The sequence below is a fragment of the Heteronotia binoei genome, chromosome 5 (assembly GCF_032191835.1).
Source record: "Heteronotia binoei isolate CCM8104 ecotype False Entrance Well chromosome 5, APGP_CSIRO_Hbin_v1, whole genome shotgun sequence".
In the NCBI taxonomy this organism is placed as follows: Eukaryota; Metazoa; Chordata; class Lepidosauria; order Squamata; family Gekkonidae; genus Heteronotia; species Heteronotia binoei.
This window is the reverse complement of record NC_083227.1, coordinates 7,012,348-7,039,123: the sequence shown is the minus strand read 5'-3', so window position 1 is coordinate 7,039,123 and position 26,776 is coordinate 7,012,348. Positions and strand designations below refer to the sequence as shown.

The following is a 26,776-nucleotide window of genomic DNA, read 5'->3' as shown; positions in this document are numbered from 1 at the left end:
CCTTATAAAGCCGCCTATGGCCAAATTTCCCATCACAGAACTCTGCAGCCTCTGGGCTCCTGAGTGAATTTAGAAAACACAGAGTTGTTTTGAGGGGGACTGAGGTTTCTACATCGACCTGTGGCAAACCAGAAATGTTCATTCACTGGCTGCTTAGCGGCTGGAAAAAGTTTCCTATGAGGAAAGGTTGAAGGGTCTGGGACTACTCACAAACACAATTCACAGAACCTTCATTGACATAACAACAACAGTATCAAATCAAGGAAGCAGGAGGGGGGGGAAAGGAGGTTAATTAAACATTCTAAACAGACTTCTCCTCTTATAAACACAGTAAAGGAAGTTTACCCCGTGGCGCAGAGTGGTAAAGCTGCAGTACTGCAGTCGGAGCCCTCTACTCGCGACCGGAGTTTGATCCCAGCGGAAGCTGGTTCAGGTAGCCGGCTTGAGGTTGACTCAGCCTTCCATCCTTCCAAGGTCGGTAAAATGAGTACCCAGCTTGCTGGGGGGAAAGCGTAGATGACTGGGGAAGGCAATGGCAAACGACTCCATAAAAAGTCTGCTGTGAAAACGTTGTGAAAGCAACGTCATCCCAGAGTCGGAAACGACTGGTGCTTCCACAGGGGACTACCTTTACCTTTATAGGAAGTTTGCTACCACTTTGATGGTTTCAGCCTTATTTGAGGCTAGTAAGCTTACTATCTTGCTTTCATCAGATTTACCCTCCGGGGCTTGCAATATAGGATCCAGATAAGATGCACGTAAATCACAGTAGAATCTACAGGATAAAAGTACATGGTCTGTTCCTTCAGTCCACAGGGACAGAGACTATCAAAGAATGGTATTTTTAAAAAAACTTCCCATATAACACAGCAGAAGGAAGCACATTAAAATGGGCCAATATAAACGCCCTTCAAATAAGAAAAATACTCTGCAAGTAAACAACGAAAAGGAACCCCCAATTCATGGGAGAGCAATGCCCAGAAGCAAGACTTCTGAGGTCTTGAATCTCCATGTCAATCTCTGTTTAATCATGACAAAAACATGCTTCTCCGAAAAAAAATGGTCGGATCATCTCTGCTAAGCCCCATTGATGTGATATTCTCTTCAGTGTAGGTCTGGGACTACTCAGTTTAGAAAACAGACAATTAAGGGCGGGCCTGATGGCGGTTTATAAAATCATGAAGGGGGTGAAGAAAGTTGACAGAAAGACATCCCCCCCCCCCCCCAAAAAAAGACCCCTATTAGACCTTCTGGGAATCCAATGAACCTGACGGGCAGTAGACTGAGGCTGGGCAAAAGGAAATACTCCTTTAAACAGCAAGTGATTAAATGTGGAATCTGCTGCCAGAGGATGTAGTGAGGGCCGCAGGTAAACACAGCTTTTAAAAAGGATTATGCTTCTCTCGTGCGTGAGTTCTCTGATGATACTGAAGATGGCCTTTTGTAGTGAATCTCTTTCCACATTCAGAACATTCAAAAAGTTTCTCTCCTGTGTGGGTTCTCTGGTGCTTTTGAAGATGATCACTCATAATGAATCTCTTTCCACACACTGAGCATTCAAAAGGCTTCTCCCCTGTGTGGGTTCTTTGATGTGTTTGAAGACTGCCATTCTGACTGAATCTCTTTCCACACACTGAGCATTCAAAAGGCTTCTCCCCTGTGTGGGTTCTATGGTGCTTTTGAAGATGATCACTCGTAATGAATCTCTTTCCACATACTGAGCATTCAAAAGGCTTCTCTCCTGTGTGGGTTCTCTGATGCGTTTGAAGATGGCCACTCTCACTGAATCTCTTTCCACACACTGAGCATTCAAAAGGCTTCTCTCCTGTGTGGGTTCTCTGATGCTTTTGAAGACTGCCATTCTCACTGAATCTCTTTCCACACACTGAGCATTCAAAAGGCTTCTCTCCTGTGTGGGTTCTCTGATGCCTTTGAAGATGTACACTCATACGGAATCTCTTTCCACACACTGAGCATTCAAAAAGCTTCTCTCCTGTGTGGGTTCTCTGATGCCTTTGAAGATGTACACTCATACGGAATCTCTTTCCACACTCTGAGCATTTAAAAGGCTTCTCCCCTGTGTGTGTCCTCTGATGATATTGAAGATGGCCACTCTGACTGAATCCCTTTCCACACACTGAGCATTCAAGAGGCTTCTCTCCTGTGTGCGTTCTCTGATGCCTTTGAAGATTGCCATTCTCACTGAATCTCTTTCCACACACTGAGCATTCAAAAGGCTTCTCTCCTGTGTGGGTTCTCTGATGCCTTTGAAGATGGCCACTCTCACTGAATCGCTTTCCACACACTGAGCATTCAAAAGGCTTCTCTCCTGTGTGGGTTCTCTGATGCTTTTGAAGATATCCATTCATACTGAATCTCTTTCCACACACTAAGCATTCAAAAGGCTTCCCCCCGGTGTGGGTTCTCTGATGCATTTGAAGATGTCCACTCTGACTGAATCTCTTTCCACACACTGAGCATTCAAAAGGCTTCTCTCCTGTGTGGGTTCTCTGATGCTTTTGAAGACTGCCATTCTCACTGAATCTCTTTCCACACACTGAGCATTCAAAAGGCTTCTCCCCTGTGTGGGTTCTCTGATGCGTTTGAAGATGTCCACTCATACTGAATCTCTTTCCACACACTGAGCATTCAAAAGGCTTCTCCCCTGTGTGCGTTCTCTGATGCCTTTGAAGATTGCCATTCTCACTGAATCTCTTTCCACACACTGAGCATTCAAAAGGCTTCTCCCCTGTGTGGGTTCTCTGATGCCTTTGAAGATGGCCACTCTCACTGAATCGCTTTCCACACACTGAGCATTCAAAAGCCTTCTCTCCTGTGTGGGTTCTCTGATGCCTTTGAAGATCGCCACTCATACTAAATCTCTTTCCACACTCCAAGCATTCAAAAGGCTTCTCCCCTGTGTGGGTTCTCTGATGCATTTGAAGATGTCCACTCTGACTGAATCTCTTTCCACACACTGAGCATTCAAAAGGCTTCTCTCCTGTGTGGGTTCTCTGATGCCTTTGCAGATGGCCACTCTCACTGAATCTCTTTCCACACACTGAGCATTCAAAAGGTTTCTCCCCTGTGTGGGCTTTCTGATGCTGTTGAATATTACTACTGAGACTGAATTTATGTCTGGTCTCTGAGTATTCAGCTTTCCCCTGTCTCTTTATTCTTTGATTCACAAGAAGCTGTGATCTATTTCTGAAATACTTTCTGCTCTGAATGGATTTGCTTGCTTTTATTTTCCTGTGCTTTGGAAAATGTATATTCCACTGTCTTCCCTCACGCTTCTCAGCCATAAAGCCACCTTTCTTTCTCTTCACTCTGATTTGATTCCTGATATTTTCATTCAAGTCTTCATTTTTACCTTTATCCGGCATTTCCTGATGACGTTTCTCACCCTCCACATTCCTCTGATCATCGTCTGCTGGAATAAAGAGAGAGAAACTGTTAGCACTTGGGAAGGCTGGTAAGATCCAAAGGCATCTATGGGACTGCATAACCCCTCCACCTTCATCTGAACTCTTGCTCAGAAGGAGCATCTGAGCCTCCAGATTATGGCCTCCCTCCCTCCTTAACCACCAGCCTCTATCATTGTACCAGACCAAATGTGGCTCAGGAGGGAATCAGGAATCTCATATGGTTACTTCTGGCCTGTTCTCTTGACATAAGAGTGAAGGTCACTCACTCTGAACCAACTCATTTGGGAAGGAGACATGCTCTTGGGAGCCTCTAGAACAGCGTTTCCCAAACTTTTCCCCACTGTGGCCCAGTTTTTGTATTCTGAAAAAGGGAGAAAAGTACTTCTTTCTCTGCTTTCTCCATCCTATGCATAATCTTTTAAAAGTTTATCATGTCACCCTGCAGTCAATGTTTCTCCAAGCCAAACAGCCTCAAGTGTTTCAACCTTTCCTCATAAGGAAAGTGCTCCCTAACAAACTTTGACAAATGGAGATTAACCATACAGTTTCCCTGACACCCTGATACTGCCTCCATATTTGCATAGACATGTACTCTAAATATCTTTAGGCTACTGCTCACTATGGTGCAGGCACAAAACATGTCGTGGCTCACCTTATTTCTGTCTTTGTGGTAGTGGGCCACTCCTCAAAGAGGGGAGTCTGCTAATCATATCATTGCTCACTTAATTGCTGCCATCACTGTCCTGGGAAAACCTCAAAAATTCAGGACAGAAAATGGCCCTGGTGACTGTTAAAAGTGCAGGGCCCTTTTACTTTTCCTGATTTGGGTGGCTTGGATTTCTTGGGGTTAGGGTGAAGGTTTTTTTGGGAGGAGGGGTTGGAAAAGTTCCTGTATTGTTAAAAGTAAAGTTTTTTTACTGTTTTAAAAGGATTCTGTGTTCGATTTGTTGCTGCTGTGTTGTGCTGCTCTTGTTCCTTTTCTCTTCTGGTTCTGGTTCTTGGGGGAGGGGCTGTTTGGCCTAATTTTCATTTTAAGTTGAGTCTGTTGGCCTTTTCTCAGTGATCTATTCTCTGTTGTTGCTGGTTTTGCATCCTGACCTGTTGTCCCTTTTCCTGGTTCTGGAGGGGTTTTTTTTTGGGGGGGGGGGTATTGTTGACTGATTTCGCATGAGGTTTTTTATTGTTGAAAAGGTCACTTTTTTAACAGTTGAGTTTCTTGGCCTTTTCTCAGTGATCTGTTTGGATTGTTGTTGTTGTTTGGATCTCTCTACCGCTTCTCTTGTTTTGAGAGTTGTGTTGTTTGGGGCAGGGCTGGAGAGCTGGAATCTGTAGATTTTGTGTTCTGTGGCAGAGAAGCTGGCACCTGGGTGAGAGACCAGAACCAGCATGCTTGTTGTGCTTGGCCAGCTCTCCCCGTGTTGTTTGGGGCAGGGCTGGAGACCTGGCATCTGGGTTTCCTGCAGCCAGGTCTGCAGAGCAGACCTTGAGCAGATTGTGTTTTGTGTGGCAGTGACGTTGGCAACTGGGTTTATATTGGTTCCAGGCCAGCAGGGTTCATAGAGTAGATAGATGGATGTAGTGCATTTGGGTCCTATAGAGATTCTCTGGTGTGAAGTTAGGTTTGGGTTTGGGTGCCCCAGGAACTGGACCCCCTGGCCCAATCTAATTGGGACTTGGGGGTTTTGTAGGGGAGAGTCCCCTGCGGATCCCCTGCAGTTTTGTGGACTCTCCCTCAAATCCCCTGCCCCCCAGTAGCCTCTAATTATGCCCTATGTTGCCATTGATTTCAAAGACCCATAGGGTATAATGGTGGGATAGGGGCACCTTCTTTGGGTGCCCCTGGAATGGGACCCCCTGGCCCAATCTTTTTGGGACTTGGGGAGTTTGTACGGGAGAGTTCCCTGCAGATCCCATTCAAATTTGGGGGATCTTCCTCAAACCCCCTCCCCTCCAGGCGGCTTACAATATACCCTATTTTGCCATTGATTTCAATGGCCACAGGGCATAATGAAGTCATATATTCGGAAATAGCCGCACATCTACCATATATACGGTATTCAGAGTACCAGTATTCGGAAATATACGGTATTCTGAATTTTTTGGCCCCATATATTTCCGAATCAGATTTTTTTTTTTTACACACCTCTCGTCAGTATCATCCAGTCAGTCCAGCATTGGCTCTCCAGGGTCCCAGGCAGAGTCTTACATTTCACCTCCTACCTGATCCTTTTCATTGGAGATGTTGGGGAGTGAACCTGGGACCTTTTGCATGCAAAGGAGATGCTCTGCCAGGGAGCTGCTGTCCTGCCCCAAGTGGTGGGAAGGGGGTCAAAATGATGCATTGCTATTCAATATTTGGATTCATTCCACCTCACAATGGCAGCAGGTTGCAACTTTGGCACCTAGGAAAGATCCTTACCCAGAGAGGCCACGTTCCCATAGTTCTCCAGCATGACTTCCCTGTACAGAGCTCTTTGTCCCGGATCCAGCAGGGCCCACTCTGCCTCCGTGAAAGAGACGGACACCTCCTCCAAGGAAAAGGGACCCTGGAAGAAAAAGAAGATTCCCTTCTCTTCAGAAATCTCACCCAGGAAGGGAGTCGTCTGGAAAGGTACAGAAAATAAGGCTTGGGATGGGTAAATGCAACAGCATTCAAAGGATCTCTCTCACGGACCCCTTATAGAAACTGACGGAGCCAAAGCTCCCCTGAGAAAGGAGGAGGGACCCAGGCTGTGCCCCCCCCCCCCGCTCATCTCTCCTACCTGGATTGGAGGTGCAGTGACTGTTCCCACACCTTGGAAAAGACAACGGCTCAACAGAATCTCTTCATTGCCTGTTCCTGAGACAAGGGAGGGAGGGAGGGAGGCTGTTTGCTTGTTTGTTTCCTGGTTCACACACGCACTATTCTCTGGGTTGTGAAACCTCCCGCTATGTACACTCAACTCGTTTTTAAAACACTTTAGACTACATTCTGAGAGAGGCAGAAGAGAAGCACCAGGGACCAATGAACCTCAGGAATTATAAATACTGCCAATGTATTTCAGACTTCCGTCAGAGTTGTGTTTGCTCTACAAGGAGGGAAATGAAGAGTGGAAATGCAATAGCACGAGATAGCACCATCCTGTTTGACCAGACATGACTAGAACAATTCTGGGGACTGGAGGGTCATAGGAATGTAAGCCGCTCTGAGCCCGACTTGCGGGACAGGGCGGGGTATAAATCACAAATTAAATTTATATTTAATTAAATCAGGTTTTCAGCCTGACACAACCTCAACATGACATCACATCTGTCCCAAGTCCCACCCCAAGACCCTCCCCAAAGGAACTAGAAGTGCTGGGCCCCATAGCCTGCCATCCCTACTCCACCCCCTGCTGCCCCCAGCAGCCCCCCAGATGACCCTCCAAGCACAGGCACAGAAGGAAAATGTCCCCATGATTATTGGCCCCCAGGGACTGGTTTCAGAGCTCTGCTCCCCCAGAAGGTGGAGGTTCCCTTTCGAGGTTTGCCTGCCTTCCCCTCCCCAGGGAATCTGAGACCTCTTAGGGAAGGAAGGTGAGAGATGAATTTTTAAAGTCATGGATAAATGGTCCTCCAGGAGCTTGTCTGATCTTTTAGAGACATCACAGTGTGTGGATATTGAGTGCCACCAATTAACTTTGTGTTGCCTATAGAAATATGCATTTCCCCCCCTGACCTGACCTCTCTACCCATCACATTCACAGGCTCCCAAGACACAAGGAGTCCTTACCACAGGAGAGGGCATCTTGGGCACGCTCCACCGCCTGCACCCTCTGCCCCTGCTCCAAGGAAGTTCCTTTTCCCTCAGGGATTGCAGCTTCCATCTCCAAAGGTGGTCCCCGCATCTGAAACAGCAGCCAGGGGGAGGGGTAAGAGATGGAATGGAAGCGAGACTAAGGAATGGATCCTGCCCCACTCCCAGACTCTGCACCCTCCTATCAGCAGATCTGATGAGTTATCTGCAGCGGACAGAAATTCTCTAGCAGAAGAGGCTCTACATAATTATCTGGCAAGGAATCTTTAAGATAAGGTCCGATATTGTTGCTTGAATTAGACACACCTGGAGAGAATCCCCTCACCTGTTCTGCCTGCCTCTTCTCCTCTGCCTGACTCAGGAGGAAACCTTCGGCCAGGGCCACTGCCTGGGAACTGGTCTCCGGCCCACATCCTCTGACCCAGCCCTGCATTTCCTGGGGCAGGAGAGTCAGGAACTGCTCCAGGATCACCAGGTCCAGGATCTGCTTCTTGGTGTGCTTCTCTGGCTGCAGCCACTGGCTGCAAAGTAAATGGAGCTGGCTGCAAACCTCTCGGGGCCCATCAGCCTCATGGTAGCGGAACTGCCGGAAGTGTTGGCAACATACTTCTGATGTCAGAGTGTTCTTAGCCAGGACCTCTGGCACAGCCCTTTCCCAGAATTCAACACCACTCCCAGCTGGGGTGGGATCGGGGCCTTCGCTTGCTCTCTTGCCAGCTCCAGGTCCTTCTGGGTCCTGCTCTTCCATCTCCTTCCCCTTCTCTTGGGCCACCTCTGTCTTTGAGAAGTTGCCTTTATTCACTTGGTCTGAAAGGAGGCTTCTCCCTGAGGGGATGGAGAGAGACAGACAGGAGTGTGTCAAAGGGAAAATACATACAGTATATACACAAACATACAGATAAATAGATGCACTTATAAATACAACCTCCACTCCCCAAAAGAAGCAGGGAATGTACCACAAGTCCTTCATCCACAGAATTCTCTGTTTTCTCCTGGCCCTGTATTCCAGCTCACCCTGAAAGAAGGACCATTTTCCAGAGTCCAGAGTGTCTGGAATAAAGACTAAGCCAAGGCCTTGGACACCTTTGCATGGCTTCTAAATATCTCAGTGGCACTCTGATTGGTGGGCGTGGGTGGTGTCTCCATGAGCACCCATGGGGTTGCTAGGCGCTCTCCACCTTAGCAACAGAGGTATCTAAACGTTCCTCTCCTCTGCTTGGCAGGCCGTGGATCCCTGCTGGCAGCCTGAGCCCCACACTGGGCCCGTATCAGGGGCTTAGGATGAACAAAACTGGTGCCTCACAGAGTTGCCAACCTCGAGGTGGCTGAAGCCAAAAAACAATAAACTTCGCTGAAGAAATAACCAACGAAGTTTACTACAGTGCCAAAGAAATTCCTGAGAAATTGATCCCTGCCATCCCCACAAGGCTCCCACTTTGCTCTGAAATTGGCATATGAAATTGAGAAGTCTGTTTGCAGGCTCTTGATTCAAGAAATGCAGGATCAGCAGAAGCACCTTCCCCCTGCTCTGGTGAGAGGCCGAGAAGACGCTTGCCCTTCAAGAGACATTTAGGGCACTTCATATTGTGGACTGTGCAATGCATGAAAGAGAAGGGGGCTCATTTATTGATTACTGAACATAAGAAATAATATTTGGGTCTGTAGTAAAATGTGCTAGTTATGTATTCACAGTAATTGATTATGGGGGCTTTAGCTCATTCCCTGAATCCCTTGGTTTGTAACGGCCAGGTGGGGCCTGAACTTCTCCCAGAATTAGAACTCACCTCCAAGGGACAGAGATCAGTTCCCTGGAAGAAAATGGCTACACGGGAGGGAGCTGACTAACCTCGGAAAGCCATGGCTTGATCTGATCCCTGCCTGCCTCCCTAGAAGCTTGTCCCTCCCCACCTCCCTGTAAGTTACTTTTAAGTAATCCTCCCCGGGGATCCGGCTGCAAGTTTCCCCCTCCTGCTACGGCTGCTTCTCGACACCCCCTCTCCACTCTCTTTCCCAGTTCAGAAGCAAACCCCTTCCTTCCCACATCCATGAGCTCAGGCAAAGAGGGAAAGAGCCCCAATCTATTCCAACCCCCCCCCTCCCCAAGTTTGGCTTCTCTAGCAAATGGCTCTGTGGCATTAACCCTTTCAGTGCTGCAGAGGAGTGCAAAATGTGTCCTCCCTTCGTCTCCAACAGAGGCCAGTCTCCATCTTCCATGCTGCTCTATGGGGCTGCTCGGGAGTAACTTTGCATGGGGTTGTATGCCCAGAGAATCCAGCGCTGTTCAGGCTTCTCAGGAAAAGGAGGCTGAAGCTGAATCCCTCCCCACAGAAGAAGTCAGTTGGGTGTCAGGGAGGGGAGGAGGCGGCTTTATAGGCTCGCTTTTAAGCAGACGAGGAAGCCTTTTTTCTGTTGCCCCCTGGACCTCAAGTGTGGCTAGAAAGTGTCCCTCTGGGAGTTTTGACAATATTTCTGGGAGGGAAAGGGCGGAGCCCGGCCCCACAACCCCCCCCCCCTTCGAGGGCTTGCTGCATCCTCGGGGAGAAGCACTGGCTTTGCAGCCCCAGAGACCGAAGCAGAAAAAGGGAACAGTCCCTGCCTCGGGCTGCACAGGAAGCTTTTCCTCCCTGCCTCTGCACCATCCCCTGCCGCGCTGCATCATTACAGTGCGTTGGTGGGTGAGCGAAGCCAGGCTGAAGGGAAGCCTTTGTCCTGTCTCCGCAGCTCAGAAAGGACTAAAGCAGCAGAGCTGTTTGCTAGAGAGGCTGAGCAAGGAGTGGGAGGGAGGGCTCTGTGGACTTCCCTTCCCAGGTCCTCCCCCTCCTGCAGAAATTCCCCACCAACTTAGCACAGCCCTGGTTTGGCATGCATGATCCCCGCCTCTCCCCCCTCCTCTCTTCTCCTCCTCACATGGCTTATTTTAAAGTCATCTTTTCCAGGCTCCAGCTGCGGTGCTTTTCTCCGCCTCAGCTTCTCTGCAGCGCTTCCTGTTCTCTTGCCTAAGTCCTCTGCGCATGTGTGCACAGGCAAGGAAGGAAAGCGAGAGCCCCTCTTCTTCTCCGACCTCCCTCCACCCTTGCATTCCTTGCAGAGCCTCTCTAGCCAACGGCTTTCTGGCGGTAACCCTTTCAGTGCTGCAGAGGAGCACAAGCTGTGCCTTCCAGTCCTCTCCAGGAGGAGCCAGGCTGCCATCTGCAATGCTGCTCCATGGGGCAGCTCGGGAGTAACTCTGCACGGGGGTGCATGCCCGGAGGATCCAGGGAAAGGAGGCTGGAGCAGAATCCCTGCAGCTCCTTGGAAAAAGGACCGCAGAAGAACTGGAGTGGGGGAGAGGAGGCGCAGCAGCCTTGCTCTTAAATAGAGGAAGGTTTTTCTGTCGCCGTCGCCCCCCACTGGACCTCAAATGTGGCGGGAGATGGGGCAGACAGGATTCGGGGACAGGATGGGCTCATTCAATAGGGCTCTGATGCCCCCAGTCGCCCCTGTCCTTTCCTGCAGTCTGCAGATGCGCTCTTGGTAGGGCAGGTCTCCAGGCCCTCCCTGGAGGTTGGCAATCGCGTCCCAATCGAGGCAAAAGAAAACAGTGGTAGCCACCACCACCCAAATCCCCCCTCCCCCGACTGCCCCGTCTTTCCCAGCCCCCCTCCCTCCCGGGTCTCCAGCCGGGCCCTGCAAGAAGAACAACCCCAGCAGCAACCGCAGGCTGCAAGGAAGCGCCTGCAAGGCGGGGGGGGGGGGGGGACACCTTCCCTCCCCTTAACAAGCCAGTTTGGTGTAGTGGCTAAGAGTGTGGACTCTTATCTGGGAGAACCGGGTTTGATTCCCCATTCCTCCACTTGCACCTGCTGAGATGGCCTTGGGTCAGCCACAGCTCTGGCAGAGGTTGTCCTTGAAAGGGCAGCTGCTGTGAGAGCCCTCTCAGCCCCACTCACCTCACAGGGTGTCTGTTGTGGGGGAGGAAGGGAAAGAAGATTGTAGGCCGTTCTGAGACTCTGTCCTTGAAAGGGCAGCTGCCGTGAGAGCCCTCTCAGCCCCACCCACCTCACAGGTTGTCTGTTCTGGGGGAGGAAGGGAAAGGAGATTGTAGGCCGCTCTGAGCCTCTGTCCTTGAAAGGGCTGCTGCTGTGAGTGCTCTCTCCAGCCCCACCCACCTCACAGGGTGTCTGTTGTGGGGGAGGAAGGGAAAGGAGATTGTAGGCCGCTCTGAGACTCTTCGGAGTGGAGGGCGGAATATAAATCCAATGTCATCTTCTTTTTCTAGACTGGGCTTCCCTTTCCTCTCCCTGCAGAGGCGGAATCCCAGATCTCCCCCCTCCTTCTCCCATGGGGAGAGCCCCTTACTTTCAGGAGGCCGGACAGTAAAGACCCCAGGACGGGGGGGGGGGGGGGGCTATAGCAGCCTGCAGCACCCTAGAGGGGACGGGAGGGAGGTTGCGTGGGAAGGATCCTGGGGCCTTTTGGTCCTTCAGCATAAGGGGAAGCCTCGTTTTTCTCTCACACACCCTCTGACACTCAAAAACACAACCTTCTCTTTTTTTATGTTTTTGCATTTTGATGTGTCAAGTGTCCTTTGCAAGAGTTGCACGTTTCAGTTTCTCTGGTGGAAAAAGAATCTTCTTGTTGTCTCAGAGTCACAATTCAGTTTCTTAATGTGACTGGACTCTAAGGAGCCCTTGCTGGAAACTAACCCCCCTCCCCACCCACCCCTCCCCACCCCCGTCTTTTCTACTACCTGTAAAGCGTGAGGAAGTTCTACTACATCAGCAGCTTGTGATCTGGCAGCAAATCGCATTCTGTCCTGGGAGGCATCGGCAGCAAACTGGGCCGCCCTCTTAGTCTTCAAAAGAGATCTCTTTAAGGCAAGAGGGTCCAATTCCAGATGTCGCAGCAAGTCGTCTGCCCAGATGACAATGGACCTAGTAAAATTAGGAAGCACCGCAGAGGCTCTGATAGCTAAGGATGCTGCCTCATGTGCTCTTTTGAGTACAGTTTCATTTTTTCTATCCACCGGATCCTTGAGGACGTTGTCTCCATCCTCTGATAAGACCGCCCCTGAATGCAATCCCACGACTGGAGCATCCACCAGCGGAACCTTTAAGATTCCCATAGTCTCATCTAGCAGAACATAAAAGTTTTTGGCAATGGTTTGAAGGGTAGTGCCTCCCGCCGGTACTCACCATTCCGATCTGAGTACTTCTTCAAAATTTTCAGGAAGTGGACAACCAACTAATTTTTTACTTCGCTTTTTGAAGCCTCTAGCATCCAAGTTTGCTCTTGATTTTGAAGTATTTATGTCCTCTTCATTTAAGGAGTAGTTCTAGGCAGAAACAACTTTTTTAAGGAGTCTTGGGTAAAGATCAGGTTGAAAAAGTCTGGTGGAGCTCTCTTTGGAGTCTGAGTCCTCACCAGACCACTCCCCTCCTCATCAGATGTAATGCTGACAGAAGAAGCAATAGCCAGTTTGGTGTAGTGGTTAAGTGTGCGGACTCTTATCTGGGAGAACCAGGTTTGATTCCCCACTCCTCCGCTTACACCTGCTGGCATGGCCTTGGGTCAGCCATAGCTCTGGCAGAGGTTGTCCTTGAAAGGGCAGCTGCCGTGAGAGCCCTCTCAGCCCCACCCACCTCACAGGTTGTCTGTTGTGGGGAAGGAAGGGAAAGGAGATTGTAGGCCGCTCTGAGCCTCTGTCCTTGAAAGGGCAGCTGCTGTGAGAGCCCTCACAGCCCCACCCTCTTCACAGGGTGTCTGTTTTAGGGGAGGAAGGGAAAGGAGATTGTAGGCCGCTCTGAGCCTCTGTCCTTGAAAGGGCAGCTGCTGTGAGAGCCCTCTCCAGCCCCACCCACCTCACAGGGTGTCTGCTGTGGGGGAGGAAGGGAAAGGAGATTGTAGGCCGCTCTGAGCCTCTGTCCTTTAAAGGGCAGCTGCTGTGAGAGCCCTCTCAGCCCCACCCACCTCACAAGGTGTCTGTTTTGGGGGAGGAAGGTAAAGGAGATTGTGAGCCGTTCTGAGACTCTTCGGAGTGGAAGGCGGGATATAAATCCAATATCTTCTTCTTCCTTATTGCCTTCAGCCTCGGATGGAGTGTCTGTGCGTGGTAACTTCTGATGGGTCCTGGCTCTATTAGCAGGAGAATGGGAACGCTCTCTCCTTGACCTCCCTCTGCTGAGGGCCCTCTTTCTCTCTCTCTCTCCTCTTGCAGCTCCCACCTTCTCCTCAGAAGACGATTCTGAAGGAGCTGGGGATTGAGATCTGGAAGCAGGGGACAGTTTTTGTCTCCTGTAGTGCTGGGACCCACTGGACTCTGTGCTGGGAGAATGTCTCTTTTCCCTCTTGTGCTGACATTCTGCTCCCTCTCCTCCCCCTGAGTATACTGGTGCTGGTAGGGAGCTGTCCTTGGTATCTGGAAGAATGGGGAGTACCAGGTTATTCTCCATGGATTTGTAGCCCAGTCAGTTGGAGACTGAAGGCGGGAAAAACCTGATTGGGCACCATGTAATTAACGGTTGTGGCTGGTGGGCCAATGCTCCATATTTTTATCTAACCCCCTCTTGAAGCTGGCTATGCTTGTAGCCGCCACCACCTCCTATGGCAGTGGATTCCACGTTAATCACCCTTTGGGTGAAGAAGTACTTCCTTTTATCCATTTGACCTGACTGCTCAGCAATTTCATTGAATGCCCACGAGTTCTTGTATTGTGAGAAAGGGAGAAAAGGACTTCTTTACTTTCTCCATCCCATGCATGATCTTCTAAACCTCTATCATGTCACCCCGCAGTCGACGTTTCTCCAAGCTAAAGAGCCCCAAGCGTTTAAACCTTTCTTCATAGGGAAAGTGTTCCAAACCTTTAATCATTCTAGTTGCCCGTTTCTGCACTTTTTTCCAATGCTATAATATCCTTTTTGAGGTGCGGTGACCAGAATTGTACACAGTATTCCAAATAAGACCGCACCATCGATTTATACAGGGGCATTATGATACTGGCTGATTTGTTTTCAATTCCCTTCCTAATAATTCCCAGCATGGCGTTGGCCTTTTTTATTGCAATTGCACACTGTCTTGACATTTTCAGTGAGTTATCTATCACGACCCCAATATCTCTCTCTTGGTCACTCTCTGCCAGTTCACAACCCATCAACTTGTATTTGTAGCTGGGATTCTTGGCCCCAATGTGCATTACTTTGCACTTGGCCACATTGAACCTCATTTGCTACATTGATGCCCACTAACCCAGCCTCAACAGATCCCTTTGGAGTGCTTCACAATTCTCTCTGGTTCTCACCACCCTGAACAATTTAGTGTCATCTGCAAACTTAGCCACTTCACTGCTTACTCCAAATCATTTATGAACAAGTTAAAGAGCACGGGACCCAATACTGAGCCCTATGGCACCCCACTGCTTACCGTCCTCCACTGCGAAGACTGCCCATTTATACTCACTCTCTGCTTCCTATTAATTAGCCAGTTTTTGATCCACAAGAGGACCTGTCCTTTTACTCCATGACTCTCGAGTTTACTAAGGAGCCTTTGATGAGGAATTTTATCAAAAGCTTTCTGGAAGTCAAGGTAAACAACATCTATTTGGTCTCCTTTGTCCACGTTTGTTCACCCCCTCAAAGAAATGTAACAGGTTAGTGAGGCAAGATCTTCCCTTACAGAACCCATGCTGAGTCTTCCTCAATAACTCGTGTTCATCAATGTGCCTACTCATTCTGTCCTTGATAATGGTTTCTACCAACTTTCCCGGTATTGAAGTCAGACTGACTGGCCTGTAATTTCCCGGATCTCCTCTGAAACCCTTTTTAAAGATGGAGGTGACATTTGCTACCTTTCAAATCTCCCAAATCTCCAGGAACGGAGGCAGATTTCAATAAAGATTACATATTTTTCTCAGGAGATCCACAAGTTCAGAACTCTTGGATATATGCCATCCGGACCTGATGACTTATTCGTCTATCAGTAGTCACCTCAATCTGACTCAGGTCTTTCAACACCCCTCCAAAATAAGTGGTTTTGGAGTGGGCAAACACTTCTCATATTCCACAGGAAAGACAGAGACAAAAAAATGCATTCAGCTTCTCAGGCACTTCCCTATCCTCCTTCAGTAATCCTTTGACTCCTTGGTCATCCAAGGGCCCTACTGCCTCCCTGGCTGGTTTCCTGCTTCTAATATACTTGAAGAAATTTCTATTGTTGGTCTTTATGTTTTTTTGCAATATGCTCCTCATAGTCCCTTTTTGCCTGCCTGATCAGAGTCTTGCATTTGATTTGCCACAGCCTGTATTCCCTTTTATTAATCTCACTTGGACTAGTTTTCCACCGCTTAAAGGAGTCCTTCTTACCTTTTGCAGCTTCCATTACTTTCTTTGTTAACCATGCAGGCCTTTTCTTATACTTGTTTGTGCCTTTCCTAACTTGTGGTATATATTTTATCTGAGCTTCTTGGATTATAGTTTTAGATAGCCTCCAAGCTTCCCCAAGGGTTTTGATCGTATTTACCTTTCCTTTCAGTTTCCTCTTCACATGCCTACTCATCTCAGAGAATTTACCTTTTAAAGTCAAACGTGGTTGTGCCGGTCTTTTGCAGCAACTCCCTATTTATACAAATGGTGAAATCAATAACATTATGGTCACTGCTCCTAAGCGGCGCAATCACTTTTACATCTCTCACTAAGTCTTGGGCATTACTTAGGACCAAATCCAGGATCGCCCCACCCCTGGTAGGTTCTGAGACCACCTGCTCCATAGCACAGTCGTTGAGAGCATCAAGAAACTCAATCTCTTTCTCTCGACCAGAACACATATTGACCCAATCATTCCGCGGTAGTTAAAATCACCTATGACGACACAGTTTTTACGTTTAGCCGCTATCTTTAAGCCTTCCATCATATTATAATCGTCCTCTCTCTTTTGAGTTGGTGGGCGATAACAAACTCCCATAGTTAAATTTCCTTTTGGGCCCTCTATTTCAACCCAAAGCATTTCTTGCAGTAATGGTCACACGACTCAGGGTTGAGGTTCACGCACCAGTCTGTCCATGCTGCTTGTGTCTTTCTGACAGTGGTTGCGTTGCTTTATTTTATACATTCCTCTGTACACAATCATTGACTAACAACGTGCAGAATGAAACGACCAATGTTTACATAAGCTTGTAACCCCAAATGTGGATTCCAGGAAGGAGGTGAAAGGGCAGCACATTCTGAGACCCTCAGCATTCTTGCATAGGCCAAAGTACATGAAGGCTTTAATGCTGCCTTCTGAGTTGTCCTTCCTTCATCTCACTCTTTTTTGTTTTTTTGTTAAACATTGTCTGTCCCCTCACGGTCACTCTCTGGAATCGATTTTTTTATTTTATTTATTTATTTATTTATTTATTTAAGATTTATACCCCGCCCTTCCCACAAGTGGCTCAGGACGGCTTCCAATAGTAGATCCATCAAAATTACACATATAAAGGGATCCATATTTAAAACAGATAAAACAGATAAAACCCTAGTTATTAATACACATAAATATTTCAGCTATATATAAAAGGAATCCAGCAAGTTACAGTAAAATTCTCAAGCTAAGTATAGGCTAGCCGGAAGAGGGTCGTCTTACAGGCCCTGCGGAACTGAACAAGGTCCCGCAGGGCCCTCACCTCTTCCGGCAGCTGATTCCACCATGTAGGGGCCATAACAGAGAAAGCCCTTTCTCTGGTGGACTTCAACCGGGCTTCCTTCGGCCCAGGGATAGTAAGGAGATTTTGTGTTCCCGACCTCAGTACTCTCTGGGGAACGTGCGGGGAAAGACGGTCCTTCAGGTAGACAGGTCCCAAGCCATATTGTATTGATTGTATGAAAGGGGTGTATTGTTCCAATTGCTTTGCTAATACATATGCATGATTGGCTTGCAAGGTATATTCTTCTCTTGACGGTTTACATATTCTTGTACACAAGACACACAAGGAAGGCAAGCATTGTACAAAGCAACACTGTAACTAAGACACATAATCAGTCTGAGATAATAATGCCATATCAGAAGAATCACAAGTAAGAGTCTAAGGGGACAGTTTCTCTGCTAATGCGTGAGGTAGAGGATCCCATAAGCCAGGATCTTTGCGGCAACACTACAGCAAGGTGACTTAAACAACATACAGAAAGAGATATGTTAGCAGGAATATAACTAAAAGTTCAAAGACTACAGTTACTGGTTACATTAATTGTTATATTACATTCCCTCAAAGGGGCATCTGTTTGCAGGCAACCATGCAATGGCTTATGGTGGGAATGCCAGTTGGGTAAAGTTGCATAAGAGATTTGGGATTCATTTAAACATTTACCAAAAGCTGTAACAGTTCCTGGAGCCTTACAAACATGAATGACATATGTAAATCAGTGTGTTGTGTTAAACAAAAATGTGAAACATTGTTAATGTTAGCTAAAGAAGAATTTATTTTATTTTATTCGATTTATATCCCGCCCTACCCCACCGAGGCGGGCTCAGGGCGGCTTACAACACAAAAACTAACAATTTAAAATACATTAATAATACATTGATAATTATAATTATACAATAAAATACATAAAATACATATAAAATACATAAAAACATGTAAAACTCACTTCAATATGTACTATGCTGCCTTCTTTAAATCAATTCTTCAATATTCCAGTATTAAAAATCTGATGTTCGATATTTGAATATTCAGGCATTTCGATAACGATTAATTATATGCCAACCGGAAGAGGGCTGTTTTGCAGGTACTGCGGAACTGTTCAAGGTTCCGCAGGGCCCTTACCTCCTCTGGGAGCTGATTCCACCAACAGGGAGCTGCAATCGAGAAGGCCCTGTCTCTGGTCACTTTCAGACGGGCCTCCTTAGGCCCAGGGATTGTAAGAAGGTTTTGGGACCCTGATCTCAGCACTCTCTGGGGAACATGTGGGGAGAGACAATCCCTAAGGTAGCAGGTCCCAGGCCATAAAGGGCTTTAAAGGTCATGACCAGCACCTTGTACCGAACTTGGTATGTTATTGGCAGCCAGTGCAGTCTCCGAAGCCCCGGCTGAATGTGCTCCCGCCTAGGGAGCCCTAACAACAGCAGGGTAGCGGCATTCTGCACTAGCTGCAACTTCCGGGTTCGGCACAGGGCAGCCCCATGTAGAGGGCATTGCAGTAGTCTAACCTCGAGGTGACCGTTGCATGGATCACTGTTGCCAGGTCGTCGTCCTCCAGGAAAGGAGCCAACTGCCTTGCCCGCCTAAGATGGAAAAATGCGGACTTGGCAGTGGCTGCTATCTGGGCCTCCATAGTTAAAGTAGGCTCCAATAGCACCCCCAGGCTCCTAACCCTGTGCACTGCTGACAGAGGCACACCATCGAGGGCCGGTAAGGGAATCTCCCTCCCCGGACCACGGCAACCCAGGCAAAGGACCTCTGTCTTCAACGGATTTAGTTTCAGCCCGCTCAGCCTGAGCAATCTAGATACGGCCTGCAATGCCAGGTCCAGGTTTTCTGGGACACAGGCAGGCCGGCCGTCCATAAGTAGATAGAGCTGTCTATCAGCCTATCTACTACACACGTAATGTCTGCTACCTTCGCAGCAGGCAGGCAAGTCACCATATGGTCAGAACGCGGTTTTGCCGCACAGCTGTCTACTTGCCTAAGGATCGAATCACCAACTACCAAAACCCCCCCTCTCCCCCTGCCCAGGGATTGTTCCTTGGCGTGAAAGGATTCCCGCTCACCAACCGAAGAAGAGGTCCCTTCTGAGGGCGCATTCCCCTTATCCTCAGCACGGTGCCCTGTTCCCTCTCGACCCTCCCGCTGTCTGGCAGCAACAGGGCTGCCACGTTCAGAGCGGGGCTCATCTAATATGCCCCGAGAGTCTTCCCTAAGTGCCTAACTGATCATCTCCGCTTCTCCAGGGCAGTCACCTTGGCCTCAAGGGTACGAACTCGTTCCCTGAGGACCAGGAGCTCCTTGCATCAAGAACACACCCAAGACTTCTGTCCTGTGGGCAGATAGTCATACATGCAAAACACTGGAAAGCCCCTCCCCCTCTGCTGGCATTCTATCTTCATTATATATATATAAAATATACAGTCCTCTTTAAATGCTGTTTGTTTAAGTGGCACCCCTTCTGGAGGGTCAACTTACCTTATTGGGAGAACAAGGAAATTAGGGATCTGGGTTCCTGGTCCTTACAGAGCCCCCAGGCAGAGAGCCACAGGCCAAGACCCCTTTAGCTCTCGCCCTTCGGCTCGCGTCTTTGGCAAGGCGCGGCTTAAAATGCAAAGAGGGTGGAGCAGAGCCACTCCTAAACAATCAGCAACAATCACTCTCAATCACTTTCACCTTCAGCCCACTCAATCAAACAAACAGCAGTTCCCCAGCTACCACAACTCAGAATTTTAAGCAGTCACACAAAACTCAGAATAAAGTCTTTCAAAACTCAAAAATTCTCAGCAACTTCCCCAGCTGTCTCAGCTTATCAGAGCTGCTCTGCTCTCTCTCTCTGGGAAATCATGCAGGGAGAGCTCAACAAACGCATGAGGCTGCTTGCTGGGGGTGGAGCTGAGAAAAAGGTGGAGCTGGGAAAGGACATCATTAAGTTTCACTTGTATTCTGCTCCTTCTCTATTCCAGTTTCCACAAGAACAGATTATGCTCTTGCAGCGGGAGGTCAAAAATCCACTGCTTAAATATATTTTAATCACAATTTCCCAGACTTCAGACCAATTTCCCTGACTTTCCCTGAGCAATTTCCATTTCCCTGACTTTTCAGAAAGTGGCAACCCTACTTCAGAGCTCACTTCCATGGAGTTCTGTGCCTTGGAGAAGGAAGGGGTTTAGAAGGACAGTCCCTTCAAAGGCCTTCTCCACCCCCCTTCACTGAGAAAAAATGGAGGAAGAGGGCACCTTCTTCTTTAGGTCCCATGAATAAATCCCCCTGGTCCAATCTTTCATAAATTTAGGGCAGGAGGGTTGAGAAGAGGCACAATCTGCAGCAGAGCAACTTTGGTGCCAGTACCTTAAAAACCAACCCCTCCCAAACAGTGCCAGATAGCCCTGGATCAGTTCTGCATCGTACCTGAAGGGGCCACTGAATTCACTGAGTTCTTGGGTTAGGGAACACAACCTGTTTCTTTCAGCCCAAGTTAATCCTACTGCCAGAATGCTTTCGGCTTCAAAGTGGGAAGACCCCAAAAAAGCTCACAGCAGGCTGAACTAGGGGGTGGGGATTAGGGTTGAGAAATGCCTCTCTAGAACTGCTTCTCAGATAAAAATGTTTGTGAATTAAGGTTGCTGGCTGGTTACACTATATTTACTCCAGCAGCAGAGAGGCTGTAGATGTCTGTTACACTCAAATTGTCTATTCCTTCATAGGATCTGGGAAAGGAACTGTTTTTGCCGGATTTGAAGATGTCAGAGTTAGATTGGCAGATACCCTGAAGTAGCAAGTTTCACAGAAGAGGGGGACCACTAAAAACACCCTCCCTCCTGGGTGTAACTACGTTCTCAGCCTTTCTAAACTCATAGCACCAGGACCTTTGAAGAAACTCATCAGAAATAGCTATAAGAAAGTTCCATGCTTTTATGGATTCTCTAAGGAACATGAGAGCTACATTTGTGCCTCAGGCTCTTCCTACATACAAAGCATTGAGAAGATTCCTATCTTGGGTGGATTCTTTGATTCTAAAAGATATCAGCTGATTTTCTAACCTGGAGATCCCACTGCCCATCCTTCTTTTCTTCTTTGTGGGATCTTTTTTGGATTTTGAACATGGCTAATGCTTTTTCCACAGTTTGATGACTTTTAACTGATTTCTGATCAGGATAAGGTTTCTTCTGTAGAGTCAAGCCTTTTAAAGCAGTTGGCTCCTTTTCTGGATACACTGCAATCCAAGCTCTGCTCACGACCCGAGTTCGATCCCAGCATAACCTGGGGTCAGGTAGCTGACTCAAGCCTTCCATCCTTCTGAGGTCAGTAAAACGAGTACCCAGCTTGCTGTGGATAAAGTGTAGATGACTGGGGAAGGCAATGGCAAACCACCCTGTAAAAAGTCTGCCATGAAAACATCATGATGTTACATCATCCCAGGGGTTGCTAACAACTTGATGCTTGTACCGTTACTTAGATTACAGCCCTTTAAAGCGGTTGGCACCTTTTCAATACTTTTTATGGTCTGTGATTGTCTTTTAGGTGTGAAATAGGGGGAAAGTCTTTTTATGGACTAAGCACTTACATGGGTCCTCCTTGTGTGGGTTTCTTGATGCAGCAGAAGACTACCGCTCTGACTGAATCTCTTTCAGAGCTCCCAACATTAAAACTGTGTCTTTCCTGTGTGGGTTCTCAGTTGCCATCGAAGAGTGCTTCTGCAACAGCATCTCTTTCCAGTCTGAGAATTCAAAAGGTTTTTCCCCTATTCAAGCTCATGTGCTTTTGAAAATTTTCACACTTTCTGAATCTCTTTTTAACGTTTTCTCCCCACGCGTGGGATCATTGATTCAGCTGAAGAGTGCCACTCTAAATGAATCTTCTCTCACTCTGAGCACTCAAAAGGTTTCTCCCCTCTGGATTCTCCAATGCAGTAGTCTGTCCTTACTTCTTCTGGGGCCTGTCCCATCGCCTGCTCCCCTTACCCTCATCGGGCTGCATGGGAGAACAGATACCACTGCAGTAAAGGAGGCTGATGGGCGAACAGCTCTTCAGCAATCTCAGTGTATGTGTATGTGGGGGGGGGGGGGGGGAGAGAGTGATCTCATTCATGGGGATGGTGTCTCTCCCTTAGGGCCATTTCCAAGTCCAGGTGTGGAGAGCCATGGATGGACATGGAGGATTCAAAAAGTTATCCCTTGTGTGTGTTCTCTGATGTCATTGGAAGAGTCCCCCTCTCCCTGGACCTCTTTCCACACTTTGATCGTTCAAAAGACTTCTCCCCTGTGTGGGTTCTCTGATGCCTTTGAAGAATGCCACTCCACATGAATCTCTTTCCACAATGAGTATTAAAAAGGCTTCTTCCCTGTGTGGGTCCTCTGATGTGTTTGAAGATGGCTACTCTGACTGAATGTCTTTCCACACTCTGAACATTCAAAAGCCTTCTCCCCTGTGTGGGTTCTCTGATGCTCTTGAAGGTTGCCACTCCGATTAAATCTCTTTCAACACTCTGAGCATTCAAAAGGCTTTCCCCCTGTGTGGGTTCTCTGATGTGTTTGAAGACTGCCACTCTGAATGAATCTCTTTCCACACTCTGAGCATTCAAAACCTTCTCTCCTGTGTGGGTCTTCTGATGACGTTGAAGACTGCCACTCATACAAAATCTCTGTCCACACTTTGAAAATTAACAAGATTTCTCCCCTGTGTGGGTTCTCTGGTGCTCTTGAAGACGATCACTCATAATGAATCTCTTTCCACACAATGAGCATTCAAAAGGCTTCTCCCCTGTGTGGGTTCTCTGATGCTTTTGAAGATTGCAACTCTGACTGAATCTCTTTCCACACTCTGAGCATTCAAAAGGCTTCTCCCCTGTGTGGGTTCTCTGATGCTTTTGAAGACTGCCACTCTCACTGCATCTCTTTCCACACACTGAACATTCAAAAGGCTTCTCCCCTGTGTGGGTTCTCTGATGATATAGAAGAGTGCCACTCTGACTGAATCTCTTTCCACACTCCAAGCATTCAAAAGGCTTCTCCCCTGTATGGGTTCTCTGATGATATAGAAGAGTGCCACTCTGACTGAATCTCTTTCCACACTCCAAGCATTCAAAAGGCTTCTCCCCTGTATGGGTTCTCTGATGATATTGAAGACTGCCACTCTGACTGAATCTCTTTCCACACTCCAAGCATTCAAAAGGCTTCTCCCCTTTATGGGTTCTCTGATGATATTGAAGACCGCCCCTTGTACTAAATCTCTTTCCACACTCCAAGCATTCAAAAGGCTGCTCCCCTGTATGGGTTCTCTGATGATATTGAAGACTGCCACTTGCACTAAATCTCTTTCCACACTCCAAGCATTCAAAAGGCTTCTCCCCTGCGTGGGTTCTCTGATGACTTTGAAGACTGCCAATCTTAATGAATCTCTTTCCACACTCCAAGCATTCAAAAGGCTTTTCCCCTGTATGGGTTCTCTGATGATATTGAAGACTGCCACTTGCACTAAAACTCTTTCCACACTCTAAGCATTCAAAAGGCTTCTCCCCTGTGTGGATTCTCTGATGATATTGAAGACTGCCACTCTGACTGAATCTCTTTCCACACTCTGAGCATTCAAAAGGCTTCTCCCCTGTGTGGGTTCTCCGATGATATTGAAGACTGCCACTCGTACTGAATCTCTTTCCACACTCTGAGCATTCAAAAGGCTTCTCTCCTGTATGGGTTCTCTGATGCTTCTGAAGACTGTCATTCCACATAAATCTCTTTCCACACTCAAAGCATTCAAAAGGCTTCTCCCCTGTGTGGATTCTCTGATGATATTGAAGACCGCCACTCGTACTAAATCTCTTTCCACACTCTGAGCATTCAAAAAGCTTCTCCCTGTTGTGGGTTTTCTGATGTGTTTGTAGATAGCCACTCGTACGAAATCTCTTTCCACACTCCAAGCATTCAAAAGGCTTCTCCCCTGTGTGGGTTCTCTGATGATACTGAAGACTGCCACTCGTAATAAATCTCTTTCCACACTCTGAGCATTCAAAAAGCTTCTCCCTGTTGTGGTTTTTCTGATGCGTTTGTAGATAGCCACTCGTAGTAAATCTCTTTCCACACTCCAAGCATTCAAAAGGCTTCTCCCCTGTGTGGGTTCTCTGATGCTGTTGAAGGTTGCCACTGCGGCTGAATCTCTTTCCACACTCTGAGCATTCAAAAGGCTTTTCCCCTGTGTGGGTTCTCTGATGCTCTTGAAGGTTGCCACTCGTACGAAATCTCTTTCCACACTCTAAGCATTTAAAAGGCTTCTCCCCTGTGTGAGTTCTCTGATGATACTGAAGACTGCCACTCTGACTGAATCTCTTTCCACACTCTGAGCATTCAAAAGGCTTTTCCCCTGTGTGGGTTCTCTGATGATACCGAAGACTGCCACTCGTAATAAATCTTTTTCCACACTCTAAGCATTCAAAAGGCTTCTCCCCTGTGTGGGTTCTCTGATGATACTGAAGACTGCCACTCGTACTACATCTCTTTCCACACTCTGAGCATTCAAAAGGCTTCCCCCCTGTGTGGGTTCTCTGATGATTTTGAAGACTTCCACTCCACAGGAATCTTATTCCAAACTCTGAGCATTCAAAAGGTTTCTCCCTGTTGTGGGTTCTCTGATGCTTTTGAAGATTGCCAGTCGTACTAAATCTCTTTGCACACTCCAAGCATTCAAAAGGCTTCTCCCATGTGTGGGTTCTCTGATGATATTGAAGACTGCCACTCATACCAAATCTCTGTCCACACTTTGAGTATTCAAAAGGTTTCTCCCCTGTGTGAGTTTTCTGATGCTGCTTAATATTACTACTGAGACTGAATTTATGTCTGGTCTCTGAGTATTCAGGTGTCCACTGTCTCTTTATTCTTTTATGCGCAAGAAGCTGTGATCTATTTCTGAAATACTTTCTGCACTGAATGTATTTGCTTGCTTTCATTTTCATTGTCTTTGGAAAATGTATATTCCACTGTCTTCCCTCACACTTCTTAGCCATACAGCCACCTTTCTTTCTCTTCACTCTCATTTGATTCCTGACATTTTCGTTCAAGTCTTCATTTTTAACTTTATCCGGCATTTCCTGATGAAGTTTCTCACCCTCCTCATTCCTCTGATCATCCTCTGCTGGAATAAAGAGAGAGAAACTGTTAGCACTTGGGAAGGCTGGTAAGATCCAAAGGCATCTATGGGACTGCAGGAGGAAAGGACTGATGGCCCTTTGGCTTCATCCAGCTGGACTGATCTTAGCCACCCCTCCACCTTCCCCCAAGAATATCTGGTATTTAAGGATACCTCCCCCACCCGTGAAGAACTTCAGCTGAACTCTTGCCCAGAAGGAGCTTCTGAGCCTCTAGATTAAGGCCTCCCTCCCTCCTTACCCACCGGCCTCTAGGATTGTACCAGACCAAATGTTGCTCAGAAGGGAATCAGGAATCTCATATGGTTATTTCTGGCCTGTTCTCCTGACATAAGAGTGAAGCTCTCTCACTCTCAACCAACTCATTTGGGAAGGAGACATGCTCTTGGGAGCCTCTAGAACAGGGTTTCCCAAACGTTTTCCCGCTGTGGCCCAGTTATTTTTACACTTCTCCTTCGTGGCCCACTAAAATTTGGGGGTTGAGCCAGGAGAAAGGAAATGATGTACAAACAAGCCTAAAACTATTGCAATGTTTTGTTTAGGAAAAGTAGGAGAATAGTGGCATTTTGGATTGCAATTTTAAAAATAAAACATCAATAAAAAAGCACAAGGATCACACAGCAGAAAACTAAAACTATAAAATGCTCTCAGCCTGGGAAAACATGAAATGGCGGGGGGGGGGGAAGGAGAGGGAGGGGAGAGAGAGAAAGAAAGTGAGAAAGAAAGGAAAACATGAAATGGCAGCCTGAGAGAACATGAGATGGCAGGGCATTTCAAGCTTCTTCCTCCCCACCCCACCCCACCCTACTCAGTTAGCAATGGCAATGGAGGGAGGGAGATAGGGGAAAAGACTAACTGTCAGAGAGAGAGAGGAAGGGGAGTGGGAAATAAAGCAAAAAGGGGAAAAGAAAGACTGACTGACTGACAGACAGACAGAAAGAATGAAAGAAAAAAAAAAAGAACGAAAGGGAGGAAAGGGAAGAGAGTTGGAACGAGAGAAAAAAGAAAGAATGGTGGCGGGCCTAGATTGCCTAGGAAATTATAGATGTTTGTATGCAAATGCTAGAAGTGTTTGAAGTAAAATTGGTGAATTGGAACGTTTAGTGTTGGGAGAAAACATAGACATTTTGGGAATCTCAGAAACTTGGTGGAATGAGGAGAATCAGTGGGATACGGTGATTCCTGGATATAAGTTATATCGGAAGGATAGGGAGGGAAGGGTTGGAGGTGGGGTGGCTCTGTATGTCAGAGAGGATATACGGTCCAGTAAGACTGAGATCAGAGAATTAGATTCACTTTTAGAAATGCTTTGGGTTGAAATAGAGGACCCAAAAGGAAATTTAACTATGGGAGTGAAATTTCCAAATCAAAAGAGAGAGGACGATTATAATATGATGGAAGGCTTAAAGATAGCGGCTAAACGTAAAAACTGTGTCGTAATAGGTGATTTTAACTACCCGCAGATTGATTGGGTCAATATGTGTTCTGGTCAAGAGAAAGAGACTGAGTTTCTTGATGCTCTCAATGACTGTGCTATGGAGCAGATAGTCTCAGAACCTACCAGGGGTGGGGCGATCCTGGATTTAGTCCTAAGTAATGCCCAATACTTGGTGAGAGATGTAAAAGTGATTGTGCCGCTTGGGAGCAGTAACCATAATGTTATTGATTTCACCGTTTGTATAAATAGTGAGTTGCCCCAAAAGACTGCCACAACCATGTTTAACTTTAAAAGGGGTAAATACACTGAGATGAGGAGGCATGTGAGGAGGAAACTGAAAGGA

The 26,776-nt window shown here is 47.4% G+C and overlaps 1 protein-coding gene and 2 pseudogenes across 1 annotated transcript in view; 1 reads left to right on the top strand and 2 right to left on the bottom strand.

Annotated features, from left to right (window-relative positions):
• LOC132572129 (zinc finger protein OZF-like) overlaps window positions 1-26,776 on the top strand; it is a 1,123,325-nt gene that overhangs the window by 631,985 nt on the left and 464,564 nt on the right. The window lies entirely within an intron of this gene.
• Window positions 1,466-12,307, bottom strand: LOC132570919 (zinc finger protein 14-like; annotated as a pseudogene).
• On the bottom strand, window positions 22,246-23,681 carry LOC132571411 (zinc finger protein 418-like; annotated as a pseudogene).